This window comes from Chaetodon auriga, chromosome 7 (assembly GCF_051107435.1).
Source record: "Chaetodon auriga isolate fChaAug3 chromosome 7, fChaAug3.hap1, whole genome shotgun sequence".
In the NCBI taxonomy this organism is placed as follows: domain Eukaryota; kingdom Metazoa; phylum Chordata; class Actinopteri; order Chaetodontiformes; family Chaetodontidae; genus Chaetodon; species Chaetodon auriga.
Window position 1 is genome coordinate 27,664,109 of NC_135080.1, and position 25,153 is coordinate 27,689,261.

General features: G+C 40.3%; 1 protein-coding gene across 12 annotated transcripts in view; it reads right to left on the reverse strand.

Moving 5' to 3' along the window:
• Positions 1 to 24,241, reverse strand: part of LOC143323080 (protocadherin Fat 3-like) — a 244,803-nt gene extending 220,562 nt beyond the window's left edge. For 11 of the 12 annotated variants that reach the window (XR_013077385.1, XM_076734696.1, XM_076734694.1 and 8 more), the window contains exon 1: positions 24,080 to 24,241. The gene's annotated coding sequence lies outside the window, so the exon portion shown is untranslated. The remainder of the gene's footprint in view (positions 1 to 24,079) is intronic. The other variant, XM_076734697.1, reaches the window with a different exon arrangement.
• Between the last annotated feature and the right edge of the window lie 912 nt (positions 24,242 to 25,153).

Genomic DNA, 25,153 nt, shown 5'->3' on the forward strand with positions numbered 1-25,153 from the left:
ATTTTGATGATCAACACCTCTATTGACCAGAGTCAAGACAATCGAGGGGCAGCACCCAAATTCACTATAGAAACACCAATGACGATCCAGAAGATCCAGAAGGAAGTAACCCCAGGTATTATACTCCCCCCACTGTAGAAACCCCCTCCTCTTTATGTAAACAGCCAGAACCTCTGTGATTGATCTCAAACTAACACAGAGTCATGGGAGGAGACATTTGCAGCATTTCTTCGAGCTGGAGTATAACTTTTGACCACAAAACAGCAAAGGCAAGATATACTTTATAATTTTGCAAAGTTCTTTTCTGATACCCTTTGGCGGCTAGCTTGTCAAGTTTTCGTCGCACAGCGAGGAGGCAGACATCTTCGTGATCAGCAGACTCTCTGCTTTCATATGATACCAGGCTTGTGATTTGCGTGAAGTGAGCAGATGCTCTAAAGTGGACATACGCTATTTTCATCTTTTTGTTACATGTGCATATAATTTATTTCTGTATGACTTATGTTTTATTTAGGTGGCAATGCTTGGTAGAGGTTTTTAGCTGAGTTTTTACCCGTCATTCTGATATGCTACATATTCGTATTGAACATGTTAAAAAACAAAAAACAAACGACTACACTCATCATCACAATGCTTTCTGACTAGGGATGCACATGGTTAACCGTTTAACCGTTAACCGATAACAGTAACTCTAACCGATTAATACTAATGGTCAATTTTGTTTTTAAGCTACGTAATTCAATCAACTCATGGGGGCGTGTCGACAGGTGCAACACATGCCATCACGTGCTTTCCATCACAGCCCACTTTACAGCGAAGATGAAGAGAGCAAAAAGGAGTTCTGTGTAGGACAATTTCGACCGGAAAGGGGAGGAGGTCATTTGCAAATTATGCGGTACAGCACTCAAATACTCCAGCAGTACGAGTACAATGCAGTACCACTTAAGAAACAAGCATCCAGCATCAGACGATGGAGGACCATCGCAGCGAATTTTGCCCTCCATGATGGCCGGGAGAAAGTGTGACGCGTGGCGGTCTGAGAAGATAACGGGCTAGCTAGATAACTCGGGCTAGTGTGAAACATGTTAGATTCATGTCTGAATCTCAGGGATCACTGACTGTAAGCAGAAACACAGTGTCAGTGACCTGTCACAGCAGCCAGCTGGAGCACAGCTCTCCATTGAGCCCGTGTGTCTCCATGCACGCTGGCATCATATGCAACATTAATATTACAGATATCAATGACGGCTCTGCAGATGACACCTGAAGTCACTGACTAATTCCAGTCTCCTTCGTGTTGTACAGTAGGGGAGGGTGTGTATCCTTGTATGCAATTACGCACAAAACACACATTACATTGAATATTATTTTTTTATCTCCAGACACGTCGCGGGTCGTCCAGGTTTACAGTAAAATTGTTCGGAATGAAGCCGCATCATCCAGATAAACATTGAGCTCCATCAGAACTGTTTAAAAATCAGATTTCAGAAGCTCAAACTTTATTTTGGAAATGAAGCAGATCACCAGCGCGCTCGCTCTCGACATAATTCAAAAAGCAATAGCAGACGATTGAAGCCTACAGTACTGTTAATTATATCTAAAGCTTGTAGCTTTTTTTTTTTTACATTTTAGATGAGTAATCTAACTATTTGCCGTCATTGTAAATCTGCAGTTCAGCACCGGACAGCGCCGAGTCAGTGACTCTCTGATTCCAACCTTTCCTTACATGGAAAGCCTTGTCGGAATGGTGGGACGTTTGTGTGTCGGAATAGCGGTATTTCGGGATGGTGATATGTCTAAATGGTGGTATGTCGGAATGGCAGCATGTCGGAATGACGGAATGTCGGAATGGCAGCATGGAAGGGCATTTAAATCTTATTGGTTACCGGTTATTAATCGTTAAAGGACGTCGGTTAACGGTCATAAAAAAAATCCAAAATGTGCATCCCTATTTCTGACTGATGTTATAAATAGCCTAGACCTACTATCTGTCTACTATCTGTCAGTGACCTGAGACGTTCTGCCTGGCATCCTCGTTCACATTTCCAAAATCGTGCTGCTTTCAATGAGACGTGCAGAGACCTGTCAATGAATGAGTCACAAAACCAGTTGCTTTTGTCCAGTAATTAGTGTTTTTCATTTTGTATTTGCTTTACAGGAAAGATCTGTTGAAGTCCTACATATTTACGCTGTTTCCAACGTCTCTGATGTCTGCTCTCTGTCTCGCTCTCCTCCAGATTCTGTGAATTAAGAGTTTATTTCAACCAAGCCAGAGTTAGTGATGATCATATGATTGATGGAACAGTGGGAAGACACATCAAGAATATTTTGGTGAGTTTTATTTAGTTTTAGTCGCATTTGAATGAAGTGTGTTTTCCAATGATTTTGTTTATGTGAATGGAGTTTGGTTGCTTTGGCAACAGTGAAAAAACGGCTGTTTCAAGTTGGGGGGGCAGTGAAATGTTAATGAGGGCAGTGGGATGTGAACAAATAGCTCCCAGCCTGATGAATAAATTCAGACAAAGACAGAGAGAGACTGCTGCTGCAGGACAAACTTCAGGGGTCAAACACTCAGATTTAAATATAAATGGACACAGATGACCTAGCAGCTTAGTACTGTGGGCATGTCTGCGTGTGTGAGTGAGTGTATATTGCTGTCAGAAATTTTAGTACTCCTTCCATCTGCTCATTCATCCCCAGGTCCCACCACACAGGAAGAAAACACCATGCTTGGTGGGTCTCTCCTAGGAAGAGTCCTTGGCACATTGTTTGAATTGAACAGGAGAAGATGTGAGCAGGTGGGCTGTAGTCAACCAGCAAAAATCTAGTCTACTAAAATTCTACCTATTCTTCAACCAATCGACTGGTCGATATGGAAAAAAAGCAGCGTGTTATCCCGAGATTAATTAAATACTTATGTCAGAACACAAATGTCCAAATCAGTTGGACCAGACCTTACATCGATTTTACCCTGCCAAGCTCCCCAGTAAACAGTTTGTGTAATGTTCTATTGAGTCCATGGGCTATATTTTCGCCGCTGGCGGCCAGTGGTATTTTTGTGCAGCGCAGGCGGGGCCTGCAGCGCACTTGGTACTTTGGTAAACTGAGGCACACAGAGGTACACCAGGATGGGCATTGCGGCGGAGTAGGGGGAGGTGTCGGCAGGATCAGCTGGCGGATTTGGATTTTTGGTCCATTTCAGTCCACACCGACTAAAAGTGCGCTGAAACTCTGTGCGCCAGCGGCGCACCGCTGGGCAAGTGGATTTTCGTAAACCGGCGGAGTCGTACGCCCACGTCACCAATACCTCACAGGCAGGTTTCCACAGTGTCTGGCATTTCACTGCGATCAATAATTAGCAACAGCCACAATTCAATGCAACTATCAGCACATAAAGTCAAACCTAAATTTAAATATTTTGATTTGAGTATCTCATCTGATCACATCGCAAGCACGTTCAGCATGCGTAATGGTCACTCAACCTGACCGAATGTACACAGTAGAGATTGACTGATATGGATTTTTCAGGGCCGATACCGATACCGATTATTAATAATCAAGCTAAACCAATAGCCGATATTCAGAACCGATATTCATTTGCAGCAAAAATGAAAATTTTGGTGTCAAAATTTTGAGTAACACACCTGGGATTAGAATGAATACAGTGTACTGTTTGTTTGTTTTGTGTACACTGAAAAAAAGACCTTAACTTTTGTAAAATAACACAAACACAAAATCTTAATTGAAATGCCTTTAAGTTTAATTATTTTTAAAACAAAAAGTGCAGGGGCCTTCAAGCAGCATTTCTTAAAACTCACTCAAATGAATAAATTAATTAAATAGCTCCCTGAATTTTTAAAACATCAACAAAATAAACTGAACTGTTCTGAAATTTGGGTCTGAGTTAGTACTCCCAATTCAGTAGCACCAGATTGTGGTGCAGAAAGCAGAGCTGCTCAGCGTGCTCTCCTGTTAGGCAGCTTCTCTTCTTCTCATAAAGTGCAGAGACTTCACTGAAGACTCACTCGCTTATATTTATTTATATATATTTAGAGAAATAAAGGCATATTCTGAATCTCAGAACAGTAGGCTAGATGTAAACTTGTGCTTAGAACTGTATGTCGTATTACATAAATAAGAATAAGGCACTTAGCAACTGTAAATGCAAACAATAAAAGGCTTCATTACACACGTGACTTGTAGATGCAACGGTAAATTTATTTTTTGAAAAAAAAAAAAAACACTGACAATAATCTCCTCGACGTGTGCTCTCTGCCTGACTCGTATCCCTGGACTTTACGAGCTATAATCACCTCCGGTGTTGTTTATTGATAAACCAGGAGCCGCCCCACGGGCTGAGACACGTTAGGGGATTTATTATTCCCACAAAGTAATGGTAACCGAAAGGGCTTATATTATTATTTTGCGTCTGGCCCCAGCTACAAAGCAATTATAATTTAGCGGTGGGTCATCATGAAATACGTCTTGCTGAAGTTGTGAACAGTTTCGGTCGTTGCAGTCATCTACTTCTCTTTGTCTGTGGCACTTCATGTAGAGGCTTCAGTGTTGATTGGCTGTCACTGACTCACTTGTGCCATGTAGTCAATCAGTGAGGGCTGTGGGAGGGACATTGTTACACAGCCAAGAGTGGTGACTTCAGGCAGAGAGATGGCTGCATCAGAGCCAAAGGAGCGCTTTTAAAATACATTAATTAATTTTATCGGTTATCGGTGGAAAAAACGGCCGATGCTGATTATCGAAAAAATGCCGAATATCAGCCGATCCCTAGTCTGTACGGTACTGTATTCACTGTCCATTACAATGGCATAAGTATGCAACACAGATAACGACTACTAACATCAAGAACTGTTCACATTATCATGAATGATGAATGAAATTATACTGTGTTAGGAAATACAGTGTCATGTTACTATACTATTTAAAATAGTAAAACTTCAGGGGTCAGGGGGTAAAAAAAAGAGCTTAATTCTGTGTGTGTTGTCCAAAGGCTGCCAATAGCCAAGTCAAGTACATAGTGGAGGATGTACAGAATCCAACAATAGGTGATTACTGTTACCACAGGCCAGCCAAGGTGAAGTCACATCTCCAGTCCCTGGAGCCTGGTTACAGCTGCAGTCTCAGTCACACATACATGCACGTGTGCGCACGCACACACACACACACACACACACACACACACACACACACACACACACACACACACATTGTAGTAATCCATCACACCTGTAGTGATGTAGTGATGCAGTGCAGCAGCAACAAACCTCATGCTGTTTGAGTCTGCAGAGGGATGAGGAGCAAGAGGACACACTGAGGAGAGGTGCAGTGATGCAAGGCAGCTGTAAACTGAGACACGACCAGCACATCATTTAGCATTAACCAAGTCCTGCTTTCACATTCAAACAGTTCTACACACAGAGAAAATAGCAGGTCTGGGGAGTGCAACCAACAACCTCCTGCTCACAAGCCTCTCTGATCTTTGGGCAGTTGCTGTCCCACATGATCACATCCAAAGTGAAAAGAAAGGACATCACAGCCTTCAGGCTACACAGCCACAGAGGCAGGTTGAAGGGCTGCACAGATTTATGACTCACTAAAAGTACTCCCAAAAGCTCACAAAGCAAACAACCAAATTCATCAGGCAAATAAAGCATGTATGTACTACTCAAAATCAGAGTGCTTCTTATACTCAGCCGCTGTATGTCTGTGGAAAAAGACGATATTCCAGCAGTATACTGTAACCTTGTAATGCTTGCAATAAACATAAATGTAAAAACTAAAACTATTCATTTTGGCCAATTTCTGTTTAAATTTTTACCCTTAGATTTTTTCTGTCCCATATAGAATTACGAAGCATTCAAACCCAATATTTAAGTATACTTGGATAAATATACAATTGTAAAGTTTGGAAAAAAAAAAACAAAAAACAGTGTTGTCATTCTTAGAGCATTCCTATTAGAGATAAGGGGGCTATACTCCATCAGTTTATGCCCTATTTGATCATGGTTTCCAGTTTGTCATCGTTCAACTTGGATAGTGAGAACATATTCCTTGGTATTTCCATCCCTACATATTTTACTTTCCCTATTTCCCCATGGGCATTCAATTTTCAGTGACATTGGACTTCATGTCTGTATATTTCATTTATAAATGGTAAATAGCGCTCTTCTATTCTGACGACCACATAAAGTGCTTTTAAAATGTTATTCACACACATTTACACAATGGTGGTTCGGCCACCACCTGCTCATTACAAGCTTTTAACCATTCACACACACTCACACACTGATTAAACAGCAATGAGAGCAATTTGGGGATCAGTATCTTGAAGGTTACTTCAGCATGTAGGTTGCCGAGGCCAGGGATTGAACTACCGACAAGTGGACAACTGCTCTACCTCCTGTGCCACAGCCACCCCTGAAACATGGCTGTATTCATTAATGGTCCATTAGTAACTGAAGAATGGTTACATGTTTAGTCAAATAATGAACTAATAACATCTGCACAAGGCAAGTTTGTGGTGCAGCACTGCAATTTCAACCCTTTTTATTTCTAACACTTCCTGATAATGGTTCAATGCCTAGCATCTCTTGTCACCTTGGAGCAGCTAGACAATGTTCCATTAACTCTAACTTGGGTTTTGAAATGCCATACATGGCCTAAAGCCAGGAGAAGAATAGCCAAATTTGTTACAGATTTCAAAAATGAAAGCCTAAGCACCTCTATAAAACACTTTCTCTGCATCAAGAGTAAAAATAAGTGCTGGAATCTTAGTCTTTTCTGTATGGTCTATTGATCACGTGTACAACTAGGCATAAGCTTAGTCTTTCCACTGGTGTTTTACTGAATAGTTTTTGATTACATTTACAAATTTGGACACTGTTTAAATCATACATAAAAAGAGAACTCAGTGACTTGCAAATCCTTTTCAACCTAAGTTCAACTGAATATACTACAGCATTTAATATTCAAACTGATAAACCTTATTGTTTTTTTGTAAATATACAATTGTTTTTGCCAATTATATGTTCCAAATATAGCTGGGACAGGCATAGTTATCACTGTGTTACAGCACCATTTCTTTTAACAACACAGTAAGTGTTTGGGAACTGAGGACACTAATTGTTGACGTTTTGAAAGTTAAATCTTTGTCATTCTTGCAACCTATTCTATACAACTTCAGAGGTGTGTTCTGTTTTAGTTGTTAGCTCCAGGTTCCTGATTTGGAGTGTAAAGTCTTTCAGTTTTTCATTTTTTTAATCTCCATACCATTTTCCCTATCCATCTCTAACAAAATCTAAAACCCAATGGTGCATGATCTGCAAATGAAATCCCTTATCACTGTTACCATAGTCATTTCTGATTCTGATCATAAAAAGTAGCCTAGTTTTAAGTATCTGTCACATTATTTTGAGCAAAATGTCTAATCCCTTTCTCTCCAAACATCCACAATACCAATCTTATTTGTTGCCGTACTCACTATCAGTGCTGGGGGCTGAGAGCTATGTTGTTTTTTTTTACCCCGAGAGTCCAACTTTACATCCATAACAAGATTACAGTCCCCTGTGGCAACTGCTATTCCTTCAGAATGGGAGGCCAACATAAGGCCTGCTTGAAATGCAGTGTGAGGCCATATGAAAATTGCTACTCACCTCCTTGATGTTGTATATGTTTGGTAGAAAACTTTGACTTAGTTTACTCAACTTTGTAGGTCTCATAGTCATATGTGGACCAGATAGATCAGGAAACCCATATGATCCACATAAGACTGTGAGACCTTTTGCCTGTTATCATATTAATTGTACAGTGTTCAAGTGATATGATCAATGAATAACAAACTCTACGTGTTTGCCACATGGGTCATTCCATGGAAGTGTTTAGGAATCCTGGGCCGACAGCATGCAAATATTTTATGTCCCTCCCTACCAGTTTTGTTCACCCCTATCAGCAGCTCAGAGCTCTACTCAATGAGAGGCGAAAACTCCCTTACATTATCTTAAAAGACAGAAAAGAATAAGATGGGAGGAAAAAAGACAGTAGATTACCTTGTTGCCTACTAGGCCTAATAATTTAGAGGGCAGGAAAAGAAAAGAAAAGAAAAGAAAAGAAAAGAAAAGAAAAGCAAGAAAAGTGGTTTATTCAAGATCATATTGGAATGTTTCAAAAGAAAATATAAGGCTACTCAATTCTCCTTTCATTCTTATTCTTGACACTCTAATGTTAACAACATAAATATCTCTTGCTTTAGGTCAGTTCAAACCACAATGCCCTCAACTTGTGCCATACTCTTTAACTTAATGTCAACTATTCTAATGAATAGGTATACAACATATAACTCTGAAAGAAACGGAGAGAGAAAGAAAGAGCAAAAGACACCCAAGCCCAACACAGGATATCAGGCTAAATCTATAACCTACTTTGAGGAATACAAATGCCTTCTTTCATTTACAAAACAAGCAGCTGTTCAAAAACTTCTAACCTGGCAAAATTCTATTCAAATTAGGAACCGTCTGATCATAAAATAAGTTGTCAGCATTACTAATCTGATCAGACTTTCTATAATGTTTATAACTTTTCTACAATGTTTAGTATATGAATATTATAATTTGAAAACTCAGTACTACAGTCATATTTCTGTCAGTGCCAGCTTTAAGATTTATTACCTTGCCATTGCTATAATTAAGAGATAAATCATAATTTACTAGAAACGTGCCCCTAAATTGCCGTAAGATAAACTTGTTTTATCAATAATTTCTATTTTCAGTTTTTTTCATTTCTTTACTGGCAGAAGCAGGCTTCTGTATAAGATGTATTTCTGGTCAAAACAGAAGTACTATTTTCTAAATTCTCCCATCATAACTTTCCTGTTATGATGGGAGATGTTACACTGCAGAGCAGTCTCACTCAACTACAACTACAACAAAAAATAAATTACAATTTTTGAAAAAAAAAAAACAAAAAAACAACACCAAGAACTGTATCAAGTGACACACACACCAACACACATCCACCCATTGCATTTTCTCTACCATCAACTGGGTCTTACAGTGCAGCACTGTACTCCTTGGTTACTCCTCGGTATATTATTGAACTTGGTTTTACTATATTTCATCATCTCTGAACATGTCCTTTTCCAAGTTTTTTCAGCTTGGTTGCACACCAGGAACAATGAGTAGCTAGAAGAGAGTCAATATCGAATAACAGAAGCGAGGTAGAATGAGATATACAATCGAAATACAATCAAAAAGTGAACAAAGTCAGATCACTGGAGAACAATAACCAGAGCAAAGTTAAATAAGACAAAAGAAAAAATACTGACTGAGAAAAACAAACACACAGAAATAAAACTTTATAAGAACAGTGCCATTGCTGGAAGATCGGACTGGGTACAAAACACTGGCAGTATGAGTGTGTATACAACTCAGTGGGAAAGTGGGGAGTTATTGAGAGAGGAGAAACACAGAGACAGAGAATAGAACAAGCAGCAGTAGAAATATTGAGAGGTGGTTAAGTTGCACAGAGAAACAGAGAGAGGAGACAAAACGCTGATGGGCCACTGAATAATCATGGCCATAAGATGTCAAGCAAAAGCCTGTTTACTCCCATTACTGCAAGTGCCATGATGGATGTGAACCTGCATGTGTGTGCCATCCATCTTACTTGCCCGTTTGTGATCATTTGGTGTGTGCTCGTCAGCACAGAGATGGAGAAAGAAGTGAGCAATCTGTGAGTATTTGCCCCATTACACACATCCACATCAGACCTGTCAACCATCCCGTTTTTCCAGCGATTCTCCCGTATTTTACCCTTTTCTCTTACTGTCCTCCCATTTAAATATTTTCCAATAAATCTCCTCTACTTTTACCTTTCTAAAGAAAGGTTAGTTTAACATTGACATGTGGCATAACATATTTGATGTGTTCGCTACATTCCTCTCCAGTACAGCAGGTGGCAGTATGTAGAGCATTAGCTGTAACATCTATAGTTGGGGAGTCATTTGGTCAAATAGCACCTGCCAATAAAACAAGAACAAGAAGGATGAACCTAAGAAGGATGGAGTAACTGCCAAAAATGCTAAAAGTTTGTTAAAGTATCTCACCAGATGGGAAAGTCATGCTTTTTGTAATGCCATACAGAAAAGCCACAGACAAAGATATGCTCTAATGAGTATATACTAGGGCTACATTCAGAATTCCAATTTATATTTGAATTCATAGTTGAATTGTAAAAAATTAATACATTCGATTGTGGAAAAAATAGCTCATCACTAATCAACTTGCACAGTATTTAAAGCCTGGTTCTTCACTCAAGTCTTCGTCAGATCGTCAGTTGTACTTTACAGTACTTCATCTCGCCTCTCTTGGATTACCTTTGTGATTTTGCCCTATGCTCTCCACCTGTGATCTACACGTCCTGTGCCTTGTCTCTCTGTCTAAGGAAAACCTGAGCAATACACCGCCTGGATCTTCTGCTACAAATCATCCACCTCTCTCTGCCATTTCTCCCCGCCAACCTGGCTCAGCTTATCTGGATTGCACATTTCATATCGACTGTTGTATTCACAATAAACTGTCTTTATTGTACTGATACTTGCCTATCATTTTGCTTTTTGGTTCTGAAGAAACATCCCATTATGACAGTAACATACAGTTGTACTGTGTCTATCACTGAGGTAGACTGAAGTTTTTACAATAGTTTACTGTAAACATGTTTATATTATAACCGTAATTTTCAAAGCAAGGTTTAAAAAATTATTCTGTTTTTCTCAGTGATTAACCATAAACAAACAGGTCTCATCTGTGACATTTATGGTTACCAAACATGCATACAGTTATCTGGAACGTAATATAGTATATAGTATTAGTATAATTGAATAGTATTATGCATAATTGAATAAATGGTGTGTGTGTGTGTGTGTGTGTGTGTGTGTGTGTGTGTGTGTGGGAGTTTGAGGGTTCTGCACAGCATCTTAGCTATTCTACTGGTACCACTATTGCCTTTACTCCTCACATCTTCTCTAGTTCCTCTTTCAGCCCTTGGTATTTTTTGAGCTTCTTGTGTTCCTTCTTCTTGATCTTGCTGTCGCTCGGGATCACTACGTCTATCACTACTGCCTTCTGTTTGTCTATCAACTAGGGCTGCCATGATTAGTCGACTAGTCACGACTACGTCGACTATCAAAATCGTCGACAACTAATTTAGTAATCGATGCGTCGTTTATTTATTTGAAGCTTTGTTTTTCTCTCAAAACTGCCGCTGTACCCTCCGCTGACTTGTCTGCCTTTCTGTCCTTGACGCACATGTGCAGTAGTGGTAATCAGCGTCAGCCGTGATGTCACCGGACTGCCTGACCAGTATCATGGCTATCCGGCAACGGAGCTCTAAAGTTTGGGGGCATTTTCACAAAACAAAAGCCAAGCATGTGCAATGCAAAATCTGCAAGGCAGAACTTGCATTACATGGCAGTGCAACAGTGATGCACGAGCGTCTGAAAAGGAAGCACGTCGTTGTGGCTGGTTCAACTTCTGACGACAAAGAGGGACAGTCGTCTCACTAAACTAATTGGCTAGTTAGCCGCTAACATTAACGTAAACATTGAGCTACTTGCTTATTCAATAGCTGTAAACGTTAACAAACGTTTCATTAGCCTTACCACACATTAAAAAAAAGAGAGCAAGCCTTTCTCCAGCACATGTAGAAATGCTAACTTCCCTGGCTATGAACAAGAGCCTTGTGTAGATTGGATTATATAGAGTCAGAGTGTAGTAAAGTTGAATACAGTTGCGAGCACTGAGCAAAAAATGCACTTTTGTTATATCTGAGTGAGACCAAAACTTAATTTTTGTGGATAATGTCTTAGTTTCAGGTGCCTACCTCATTTGATTTTGTACTATTCAATACTTGAGAATGTAGCCATGTTTCATGCCAGAGACAAATGAAGTATGAAGTATTTATTTTTGTGTTCTTTAGGCCAGTGCCTTGTCCTTATTTTACTCAGCTGCACTTTATTCTACATTTAAAGAATTGTTTGTTGCTGCAAAGTTCACTAAAAGTTGAATGAACTATCATCTTAATTGTTTTTATTTTTAGTTAGCACATACCTCAAACACTTCAAGCTGGAAGCTAATGATGGTTATATAAGAGCATCTGCATGGCAGGTGCGATAAGCTGCAATTTACGCATCATCCGACTAGTCGACTAATCGCAAAAATAATTGGTGACTAGTCAACTATCAAAATAATCATTTGTGGCAGCCCTACTATCAACACGATGTTTGGTTGGTTAGCCACCACCATCTTGTCAGTCTGGATCTGGAAGTCCCACAAGACCTTGGCTCTGTCATTCTCCACCACCTTAAGTGTCTTCCATTTTGACCTTGGAGCTTCCAGCACATACTCAGTACAGATGTTCCTGAACAGTCTGCCAGCCACTTGGTTATGGTGTTCTATGTATGCTTTTCCTGCCAGCATTTTACACCCTGCTACCATATATTGAACTGTCTCAGGAACACATCTGCACCTGGGGTCCTGTCTGGTGTGGTACACCTTTGCTCTTGTATTTGATCTTGTACTGAGGACTTGTTGTGCAGCCACGATTAGTGCTTCTGTGTGGTCTTTCAGTCCAGCCTTTTCCAGCCACTGGTAGGATTTCTTGATATCAGGCACTTTTAAATGCTGTGAAGGGGCTTGTCCCTACATGATGGTCAGTCTACTGCATTATTGGGTTTCTGTTGCCTGAGGTATTCACCTGGCAGCCTTACATGTTGAATGTATTTGGTTGCTGCTGACTTCCTTGCAGCCTCCTCATGGTTCCCATTTGCCTGTGGTATCCCAAGGTATCTGTAGATGTCCTGAACACCTGCAATGCTGCCTTCTGGTAGTTCACAGATGATGGTAAAGCCCCTTGAAGCAAATTCTGATTTGTAATATTGGGCTGTATAAATAAATAAATATATAAATATGATAATAAAATGAACTTGACTTGATTTGAAATGAGCTGACTTAGCAATTTCTACTCCTAAGGTTTAGGGTTAGGGTTCTGAGCATGCCATTTGCTGCCCTCAAGGACCAACACACACACACACACACACACACACACACACACACACAGTAATTACATCCTCTGCCATCGTCTGTGGATAGCAGTGGTTAAGTAAAGAGAAAACATGCTCCAACAATCAAAGTGGCAAAAGAAGGAACAGAGTTTGTGTATCAGTTGAAAGTTGAATTACCTTACACCCCAAAGATCATCAAATACTCCCCTAACAAGATATCGATTCAAAAAATGCCACTGTGCTCTGCTTTAAATGCAGAATGTTCCCATTTCCTGCTGACAAGGTCTCTTGCTCTGAACAACAACATCTATCAAAGGCAGGAAGAGATCAGGGTCTTGGTGAACACCTTCAGCAACAAACCAGAAATTGACTGAGAGGTTGTTGCTGACATGCAGCTCTGTTCAGATGATAAAGAGGTAGAGTCACAAGCAGTTTGGCCCACACTGTATCACTGAGCTGACCCACGATGCCACACAGTCTATTTGTTAATATCAGCACCTGCTCTGCCTCTGCTTCCCAGCTCCACACTGAAATTCAACCCTTTTCTGAAGGCAGAACCATGAAGACCTGTCTCTGTATTTCTTCTAAGTAGACCTCTCTTTCATTTTTTGTGCATCTTAATAAGTCTCTGGTAGCCAGTAAATAATGCCACAGAGAGGCTTACTCCACTGAGGCCCAGCTTTTCTTCAGGACTTTTCCATTTCTCAGGCCTATCAGCATAATTTCAGAGTACAGCGCACCACTGAGCAGGCAATCTTATTACAGGAATGCATTTCACTCAAATAATAGGAAAGGCTGAAGTCTTTTTTCCAACAAAAACAACAAAAATGCAGCTGAGGTTTGGTGTGATAGCGCTTTAATTTGTATAATGCCTGACTGTGAACAGGCCAAACTACTATTCTAAAACCTGATCCACAGGCTACAAGTCTGAGCTCCATCATTGTCCTTTGAGGCCGAAGTGTTCATTACTAATACAACAATGCCACAAAGACAGAAATTTATTTTACTACTCCACAAGCTGTCCATGAGCATAGCATATATATAACAGGACCTACATAACAGGTCATGGAATCATCATATTCACATACTTCATGCCCATTTCATTATATTATAATTCTATTAAATTTGAACAAATACATCCGCCAGCTGCTAACTTATCAAAAACACAATACCAGCATTGACACATACCTTGGCCGATATGCAACAAGAAATGATAGTACAGAAAAACCAGAAAGATGTCTGAGGTCATTTCGTGTCTCCATTATATTATCTATAATCTATATAATCAAACGTCCTGCTCACTGTATGTCTTGGTCCCTACTACTTTCTCTGTCTGAATTAGAAATAAAGTGTGACAAACAACAAGAGTTTTTTTTTTTTTTTTTTAATGTTCTTGGTGTCTCTGGGGCACTGCTTTAAAATCTGTTATTCTTCCACAAACCATTGACACCATTGGTTCCCAGAAGACCCACAGGCTATGGTATGGTCTCAGGTGATCTAGATGCCGCTCAAAAACTAATCTTCCTTTAGCTGAAACAGCAGTCTAACCATAGAGTAAGTGCAAGAGTGACAGTGTTTTGTTACTAACATGGCAATGTTACAGTATCAGATCATTTAATAAAATGTTTTTTTTTTATGGGGCCATTCATGACTAGCTTAGCGCATACAATGTCCCAGTTTGTTAACAGGCAGTGCTATCAGAATTTAGCATAACGTTACTCCAAGCGGCTGTTTGTAGGGGTTAGGCAAGTTTATATTTCAGCAACCCCAGGCTAATCCATTATTTATGCAAAACACATTTTATGATTTACGATGACTAGCCTCCACTTCAAAACAATGTGAGCATGAGTGAGACATTCCTATGTTTGTATCAGTCCCACCACCATGGGCTCCATGTGAATGTGCATGTGTGTATATACACGCTCAGCTGACAGGTTGGGTCCTGCTGAGTAGAGAGCGGAGAGTTGTCTAGGTGTTTCATTCGCAGGGCTACTTTGGAAAACACTGGTGGCAGCATCTTGATTGTACAAGAATTAAAAAGTCCACCACAAGCACAGCAATTTCCATATATGCCACACATCTGTGTGGCATATGGTTTATGGACTTAATGAATGAATAAATTATCTTTATTTACACTCTGCTATTTACTGCAGAGCCAAAGATGTATTGCAAACTGACAATTAATCAGGTAGTCGGCATGGTTTTTAATATCAATAGCTATTTACAGACTGTGTGGCCAAAAAGTGTGCCTAATTCTTCTTTACAATAATTCACTACATGGTTGCAGCTGGGTAGGCAATTTGATTCATATTACATTAACATGCAATAATTAAAATGTGTATATGATGGAATAGTGGTGTTAGAATGTGCTGCCAAATTTGCAATCACACTGAATGGCTACTCCATATCCTTGTCGAAAGCCCTACATGCTGCACTCTGTCTAGGCAACTAGTCCATTACCAAAAATGAACTTTAGTGGGCTGTTGCAATTGTAACAACTGCTGGATTTGATCGGAAGTAACAAATAATAAGCATAAGTGATGTGGAAAGTAAAAATAGTTAAGTTAAAAATCACAAATATCAAAACATATGAACATGCTAGTTGATTTTCACAACAATTAGACGCCTCCCCTGGCTAGTTTCCTCACTGCCCTCTTGTTAAATGCAATAGCAGGGGCCTGTTCTGCTGTTCACATCATACACGTACAGACTGGTGGAGCTCTGCTGTGGGACCTATGACAAGTGGGCAGAAGTGCAGGTTCCCTTTTAGTCCTGAAACGCATGCCTGCTTAAGTACTGACTGACAATTACATAATCAGAACTACAATTATTTGCCAGTAATGACTTGTGTCAGCAGTCACTGTGGCTTGGAAGAAAGGAATGTTTAAAAAATGAATGTTTTCTGCACACGCTGGCAATAACTTAATCTCCTTCTGTGTACATGGATGTGAAACGGGGACTCCTGGCACCATGTCAGCTAAATATGAATGAATGAATAAGTAAATAATAATAGCAATACTAACGTATAATAACAAGCACATTAATAGTGGTAGATATGATTTAATGTGACAAAGAGCTTACTGAATTATACCACTGGCTGATTAGACAGTTGCCATATAAAAAGTCTGAAGCAGTAAATAATTTGAATCCGGTCTATTGAGAGCTTCATTTCCTGGTTTGGCCCATGGACAGGTGAGCCCCAGAGGAGGAGAGGAGAGGCAGGGTGTGCAGACTGCTTTGGACGGCTATATACTCGGTAACTATTCAAGCTCCTGCTCTGGCTCAGAATGATTTAAGAAATGCATTTTTAAATGGCAATTCTCTAAAACGGCCTGAATTTTAGCTTCTGGAAATCCTGAGATCCTGAGAGTTATCAATGACATTCTTATGCATGCAGACAAAGGTGAATATTTAATTCTCATCCAACTAGATTTGATTGCTGCCTTTGACACTATCGACTATGCTATTTTACTTCATAGGTTACATAATTGTTGCCATTTCCAGTACAGCTTTAAAATGGTCTCATTCCCATTCGACAAACAAATGTTTTAATGTCTGTATCAACAATCATGTGTCCTCCTCAGCTCTCCTGCTGTGTGGTGCACCTCAGGGATTGGTCTGTGGCCAATCCTCTTCTCTTCTTGTACATGTTTCCTCTGGGTCATTTGTTCACGTGTCATACCATTGTCATACCGACAATACAAAGATCTATCTCTCTGTTAAACCCAATAACCTGAATCAACTGTCCTACCTCCATGATTCTTTAGCTGCCACTAAAGACTGGTTTGTCCATTTATTTCCTACACCTGAACCCTGACTAGGGTTGGGCGGTAATCCGGTAATAAGGTATCCCGTGGTATCTAAAAATAGCAATGGCATCAGTTTCATTACCGTCATTTAAAAAAAATGCTGCGCATTTAGATCTATAGGGGCCTAACATAAGTGTAGCATCTTTAAAACAGAAATGAAGTCCACTTTGTTCAATGTATCTGGATGAATTTTTACTTAAGATAAAGGTGACTGTGCAAAAGTACATGTTAAAAAAATGAACCTGAACATTTTTACAGATGTTTTAACACAGGTATGTCCAGGTGCTCATTTGGGCGCATCTGGGTAGAGTATCGTTATCTCGACCAAGCATACAGAGAAACTCCTCTGTTGAAAACACTTTTTCAGCCTTTTTTCTGCTTGCTATCGTTCTTAACTCTCATAAAAGGACGAAACGCGAATAAAACAGTAAAATAACACCTCGGGCTGCTCAGCAGAGTCCTCTGTGTGTGCTCTGCTCATTCATGTGTAAATGAGACGGAGCGCTGAAACTAACTGCGTAGTTACACCACTCAATAGCTCAGCGACCCATTGGTCTATTTTGATGATCGACACCTCAATCGACCAGTCAGAGTCAAGAGAATCGAGGGGCGGCACCCAAATTCACCATAGAAATATCAATGACCATCAAGAAGGAAGTAACCCCAGAGATAGGTTATCGCATGAAGAGTGCTCCCTCCACTCTAGAAACCCCCTCCTCTTTAAGTAAACAACCAGGACCTTCATGATTGATCTCAAACTAACACAGAGTCATAGGAGCAGACATCATCAGCGTTTTTTCGAGCTGGAAAATAATTTTTGACCACAAAACAGCAAAGGTAAGACATACTGTATGATTTAGCGAAGTTTTTTTCTGCTACTGTTCGACTGCTAGCTCACCGAGTTTTCGTCGCACAGTGAGGAGGCAGACATCTTCGTGATCATCAGACTCTCTGCTTTCATATGATACCACGCTTGTGTGGTTTACACGAAGTGGTGAAATCAGCAGATGCAGTACTGTTGACGTGCACTGGTTTCGTGTTTTCGTTACATGTGCATAGAATTTCTTGGGGCATGAATTATGTTTCGTTTGGGTGGCAATGCTTGGTAGAGGCTTTTAGCTGATTTTCTCCCCGTCATTCTGGTGTGCTACAAGTTGGAATTGGTGCTTCCTCGCGTGAGCACTGACCATCTGAACTGTACGCATGTCACGCTGCCCTGATTTTTAACCAGTCACGGTAATACCGTATACCCCAGGAAAATGTGGGGAAGGTTTGACAGTATCAAAATTTGGATACCGCCCAACTCTAACCCTGACAGAAACAAAAATTCTTGTAATTGGTCCTGATTCCTTTTCCTTTGCAGCTGTTCAGATTATGGGTAACTGGTCTTGGTATCATCTTTAATCAATACATTTTGACCCCTGTGTTACTAAGCTTGCTCAGTCCTGTTTTCTTCAGTTTGGAAATATCCCACAAAATTAGATGTTTTAGACCAAACCCTCTAGAATTATTGTCCCCCATCTTGTATTTTTTGTATGTGTTTATTGATTCTTTTAAATATTTTCGTGCATGTGAGGCACTTAACTGTAACTGTGTGTTTCAAAAAGTGCTATATAAATAAAGCTTTATTTACTTACTCGCTTACCCTCTCCCCATTTTGTGCCATACAGCCATGCAGTAAAAACTACATTTCCCTCTAAATCTGACCTGCTGGCACATCCTGCACTATGCAGAGTGGAAGCCACTTGAGGCTACAGGTTCAAAACAAATGTAAACAGATAAAGCGATTTGAAACTCTTACAAATCTAGATTATCTGCTTTCCAGATGCTATACAGAGTGTATGAATTTTTTGTCCACATGCAGGCAGTGTGTTCAGAGCAGTGAGCAGAAAGGCAGAGAGGCTGTCATACATACTAACGAGAGCAAAAAACAGGACCCTACACAGATGAATACGACAGACAATACTGCTGGGCATCTGGGTTGACACAACCACAATTCAACAGCATTCCAGCAGTCACTGAGAACAATAGCAGGCTCATTCACACATGCGTGTGCGTGCGCACACACACACACACACACACACACACACACACACACACACACACACACACACCAATTGCACAAACGGTGGGGACAAAGTACCAGTACACAACAGGCAAACCCCCAGCCTCAATGAAGAGGGCAAATAATTTCCACAACTCTCTTCCTCTCTGACTTTCTCCCACATGTGGGAGAGTGCTGGCATTTGGCATGAACAGACATTCACAAAACCCTCTGGACCTCAGAGATGAAGAAAAAGCAAAGGGGAGGGTGGAGGAGGAGGACAGTTTGCAGGGAGGTTCATAGGATGCCATTTTCAAGCAGGCAGCCTGTGGAGCAGGGCACTCAGGGAAAGAAGGAGAACAAAACAAATGGGGGGAGGGCCTCCATCTCCTCCCTCTCCTACTCTTCCATGTGGAGGTCAGTGTGCTCAGCAGAGAGGTCAGCCACTGCAGGCAGCAGCAGAATAGCAGCTCCTCTGCAAATTTTCAAGCATGGATAACATGCTTGAAAATTTGCAGTGATACGGTGAGAATCCAGATACGCAACCCCTGCATACACCACATGTAGCCTATCTGAGATATCTCAGCTATGTCAGACTGATTTTGGAGATATCTGAGTAAAATCATCCACAAGCATGTACATCTTTGACACCGTTAATGAAATGATGCAACCATAACCATAAACACAGTGCTTCCAATTTGAATATTTAGGGAGAATTTGTTGACACTTCCATATTACTTCACAAAGCAGGTGACAATGTCAGCAGGACAAGAATTATACCACAGCCAATCAGCCAGTGCTGTGGATGCCCTGGGGTGTGGTCCTAATGCACCTTCTACCACATGGCCAGTTTGGAATGATCTGTTTTGAACTGGCCGTTGTGCCCTTAAAATAAAGTTGTGGATTTCCTCAGTCAAATCTACATGCAAATGAACAAACTCACATTTCCCAGTGTCATGCAAGGTTTTTCTGACTCCATAATCATTAACAGCTAACCAGCTAGCTAAGAAACAATGTTACATGATAGGTACAGGCAGCTACATATTGTACAGTATAAGTATTAATAAACATGTTTTGACATTTACAAGCATATTGCATAGTGTTAGCTAACAACGAACATACAGAGTATATAAGTTGCTGTGAGATCTGACTTGATACATATCAGTTTACAGCATTCACTTCAATTTACAGTGATCTTGATAGGTATGCACCCTGCACAAAGTACAAACGTTTACGCAGTAAAGTCACTATCAGGGTATGTACCGTCTTTTGTCCTTGATGATACACAGTGTGTTAACAGCGTTATGAGTCGTTTAATTTGGTGTGTATCTGATACACCAGCCAACTCATATTTTAGTGAGAAATCCTAATTTTGAAACAGTTCATCTCTCATTGCCATCGTCGCCTCCCACTAAAATAGGGCAGCTAACCAACGGAGGCTGGTAGGGAGTTGAGGCAACAAAATCTAAAATCTAATCTAAGATAATCTAAATATATGATGACACATACGGAATTGTTAATGTGTCATATTTCTTAAAGACAGTTTGGCCTAATATTTTTGCCCTGTGCATGGAGCCTCTGTTAAATTAAATTAAATTAAATTAAAACTGTATCTATAGTTTTTAACATTTTGTCTACACCACAGAAACACAAGGTAACTGCTAAAGTATGATAAGGTTGTCAGACAATTCACTGACTGCGGTTAGTTATTGGTTTGATTAATGGTTTACAGTCTAATAATGCGATGTACTACTAGTTTGCACTTAAGGCTGCTAAACACAGAAATATTAAATAAATAAAGATTGATGCCCAGGAAATCTGAGGGGGAAACAGGGTTTGTGATGTTAGTCTCAAAGCCAACCAGGAACAAAAAGGCTTCTTTGGATGTAATGTATTTGGTATCAATCTAATGATAAGCAAGCAGAAGTCAGGGACTATCTTCCATGTACAATTAAAGACAGCAAGAAGGACCAATGCTATTGGCTACAGTGCTACATTTGAGCATGGCAGCCTACAGTGGCCCAGGCTGAATTCCAAACAGCTTATGCAAAACAGGTGAAACAGAGGGAGGTGATGAGGAGGAAGAGTTGTAACATAGGCCGAGGAGGCTGCTCTCATTCCCAGATCATCAAATGTTTTATCCTGCCCTTGAGCATCTCATACAGACACACAAGGTACCCTTAAGCATCGGTATGAGAGGCTCAACTGACTCCAATATAAACCCATTTTCAGTATAAAAAGCAAGAAAGTCAGCAAATGGAGGAAGGTGGGTTAGATGGACTGGTTAAACAAGCATACCACTTTGTAGGGCTGTCAAAATTTACCAAAAGTTATGTTTGATTATTCGTTCTTAAAAAAACAAATGTTCAAACCATTTGAATATGTATTTTTTATATTATGCTCATAAGAGACAAACCAATTCAAAAGACATATTATTTGTTCTAGGTATATTTATTATGACATACAGATGTTTCAAAAGAGCTACATACCAACAAATTATAAAATAAATAAAACAATGTCCCATACTTGTTGTTGATTTATTAGCTTGTTTCAGCTTGATCTATATTTCACTTTGCATGAATGGGAGTTTACAGTTGGTGCTGGTACTTCGTACGTGTCCTGGAAGATTTTCCAGACAAATGGGAGCAATCCTTTTCAAATATTATCTGAGTTTATGGACCCTACTTTCTCATATTTTTGGTGTCCAAGTGATGAATGGGAACAACAATTTTTGAAATTGCAGCCAGCAGCCACAAAGTGCGCTGCAATGTAATCCCTCCGGGTGCTTACACACCATCAATGTACGTCCATTGAAAGAGTTTTGTTTTTGCCATTGACAGGCTCAGATTGTTATTCTAAGCCTCTGACAACATTATGGAAAGGATCCCTGAATAGACCTTTTTGTTAAAGAGTAAGATCCTTTTTGTTTAACCAGAAACAGCTGCTACATCACTCACACCAAAGTCACCCGACTTCATTTACAGAAACAGCACTTTTACCACTATAAAACACACTTCAAACTTGACAGAAACAAAATAAAACTTGGTTGAAATAAACTCAATTCACCAAATCAAGAGGGGAGTGGGAGAGGGCAGATGTCAGGCAGTGAGGAAAACTGTGTAAAGCCAGAATATTTACACGTTTAACTCAGGAATTATTTTCACCAGACATTTTGAGCAGAGATTTAAGTATATCAGACCTAAACAGATTTTCTTGGTCAAAAAAAAGAGAAAATTGTAATGTAATTCCCACATGAGTAAAACTCTGGTTGTATGAGACTTGTCAGTCATCTAGTGCATTCAATGAAGCAGCCAAGGCCACTGCGGTTGTGCTGTTTCTTTCTCCACAACTGAATATTATTTTTTTAATTTTGACACTCAAATGTTTACTTTTATATTATTTTTACTTTTATATTATTCCATATATATATGTATATGTATATGTGTATATATATATATATATATATATATATATATATATATATATATATATATATATTTAGAGAGAGACAGAGAGAGAGAGAGATAGAGATTGTTTTTTTTCCCCAAATTTTGAATACTTGTTGACAGCCCTACAATTTTCATTTCAAGAGATGCGAGATTGTGCCCTGTGAGAAACCAAAATTCTAAACCTAACCAAGTAGTTTTGATGCCCAAACCTAACCAAACTGCAGCTGTTTCACAATATTAACCCTGTGTTAGAAAGGCTATCTGGCAAGGAGGTTATTGCATCTAATATTGCCACATATGGGTTTACACATTGGAGTTAGTTGAAAGCATACAGACTCATACAGACACTAAAGGGTACCTTGTGCATCCGTATGGAAGGTGAGCAGCATGATGAAGCGGCAGTATTTGACATTCTGGGAATGAAAACTAGAGAACATACAGCTGTGTGGTTGTTTGGCCACCCTTTGGCTTGAAAGGGGGTGGAGTGAGTGTGTGGATGTAGTATGTGTACAGGTATGTGGATGCTTGTGAATGTTGTGCATATGGTAATCAGGTACACACAGCCAGGATATGGAATGAATGACTCCTTTAGTCTCACCTGAAATCACTGTCTACTACATCCTGATGAATTTTGCAGAATCTTCCAGAATGTTGCAGAATAAAATGGGTTAATGGAGCTCCACACTGACAGAGCAGCCCTACACTGATGCCAGTAACCTTTATGATGCACCCTCCTTTTTTATACACACACATACTTACTATGTATATGCACACTTGTTTTCACAGAATGCCTGTGGGACACTTCAGTCCAGCCTCTGTTGTTGCTTCCATCAGACTGCAGCAACACACATGCACCTCTAAACTGGAACATGTCGGCGCTGCCATCACATTCAGTCTGCAGGACTACCTCACTGACAAAAAAGATCAAGCATTTTTTTCTGAGTGCGTTCAGACTTCCAGCTGATGAAATTGCACACTAATTAGGCCTATGATTTCTTTGTTTTACTCCCAGAGCATCCCAGCTCTAGCAGTGGATGTGCTACACTGAAGGCTACAGTGTTACGGAGGTGGGCCTAATTAACATAAAGGCGCAGTTAAGGCCTGCTTTATGTGGCTTTTTTGTCAGAAGCAGATACTGAAGTTGCTGTATCTGATGCGTAATCGATCACAGATTTCCACTTGCCCTCCTCCAAAGAAAATCTATGATAAGGATGAAGATGACCGTTTATAATACACAACTACTAAATACCACATTGCATTTAATAAGCTTATTCAGTGCAGGTTGTAAAGCAAAGACAAAGCACGACAACAACATAGCAGGAAGGTCCGGATGGCTGTAGCGGGGTCCGAACTGTCAATTGTCCCATGCAGCTGAAACTGGAGCCCTGCAGCCCCACATCAGCACACACCGAGTTAACTGTTCTCCCTCCACACAGATTGCTACCGCTCAGTTAGCGCGGCGTGGAGCCACACAGCTGCAGCATTTCACAAACACAAGTATTATACCAGATGTTATGTGGCTCGGGTCACCCACATCGCCCCACTCCGTCTTGCAGACACAGGAAAAAAAAGACAAGGACGAAGAAGAAAAAACCGCATCACTGTGGAAACCCGTTCCCCGCATTCACAGCGCACGTTTGCCTGCACATCATTAACTTTGCCCCCGTATCTCAGCTGAGACTGCGGCTCTATCCGCGGGACTCACCCAGCCATTCTGCAGAATATCTCGGTGAAAAAAGTCCGTCCGACTCAGTACTATCCACACCAACAACGCCGATCCGAGGTTGGCAGACTGCGGATTTCCCGCTCCGCTCCTCTCTCCTCTCTACCGCTGCTGCTGCTGCTGTTGGAGCCGCGCGCTCCCGACGGGGCGGGGTCGCGCGCAGGTGTGCGCGAGCACAGCGCAGCCTACTGGACACTCCACAGATATGTATTTTAAAACACGTTAATGAAGTAAAATTCATTCATTCATTCATCTTCTACACCCGCGTATCCCTTTCGGGGTTGCGGGGTGAAGTAAAATTATTGTCTTAATTATTTAATTGGTCTGAACCAAATAAGCTACAGTGTATATCTAATAGGGGAGACCAGGAGTAGTTAACACACTTTTAATATTTTGCAGATTGAAAGTAAACTGTTAAAAAAAAAAAAAAAACAGCAGGAGTGACCAGAGTTCTTGTCCAATTAGTCAAGGCTTATAAGAAGTTGGACTTGCTTGTAGATACTTGAAAACCTTTCATCCAAGGGGCTCCCCACCAGTCAGTTAGAACTGAAGAAACCCCTTGGATGAAAGGTTTTCAAGTATCTACAACCAACCTCATTTGGTTTCCAACAATGAGTGTTGAGCAGTTTATTCTTCCGTATTATTACCCTAAGTATGCATGCAAGGTCATAAGTATGCATGAGTCTCCATGCGATTCCACTCTGACAACAATAACGGCAAGTTAAAAACATGTCAAAAAGTCTGGTCATAGTATCTTTGCCTGCAGGCGCTAAGTTAATATTAGCTTAGCCACAAGCTATCATGAGCGGTGTTGACCAGGTGAGGTGAAGTTCATTTGGTTCGATGGAATGTACTTTAATTTGAGAATCCAACTTTTTCTTGAGTATGTGACTTACATACGTGATTTGCAATTATTATCTTCATCCTTGGTTGAAATCAATAGCACGATTGTCTAATTGTCCAGTCCTGTTGCACCATATTTTCATATGAAAATTATGTTTGAGAGCCTTTTTTCAAGGCCCAAGTGTTAGGATCCGCTAACCTGTCTGCTCCAAG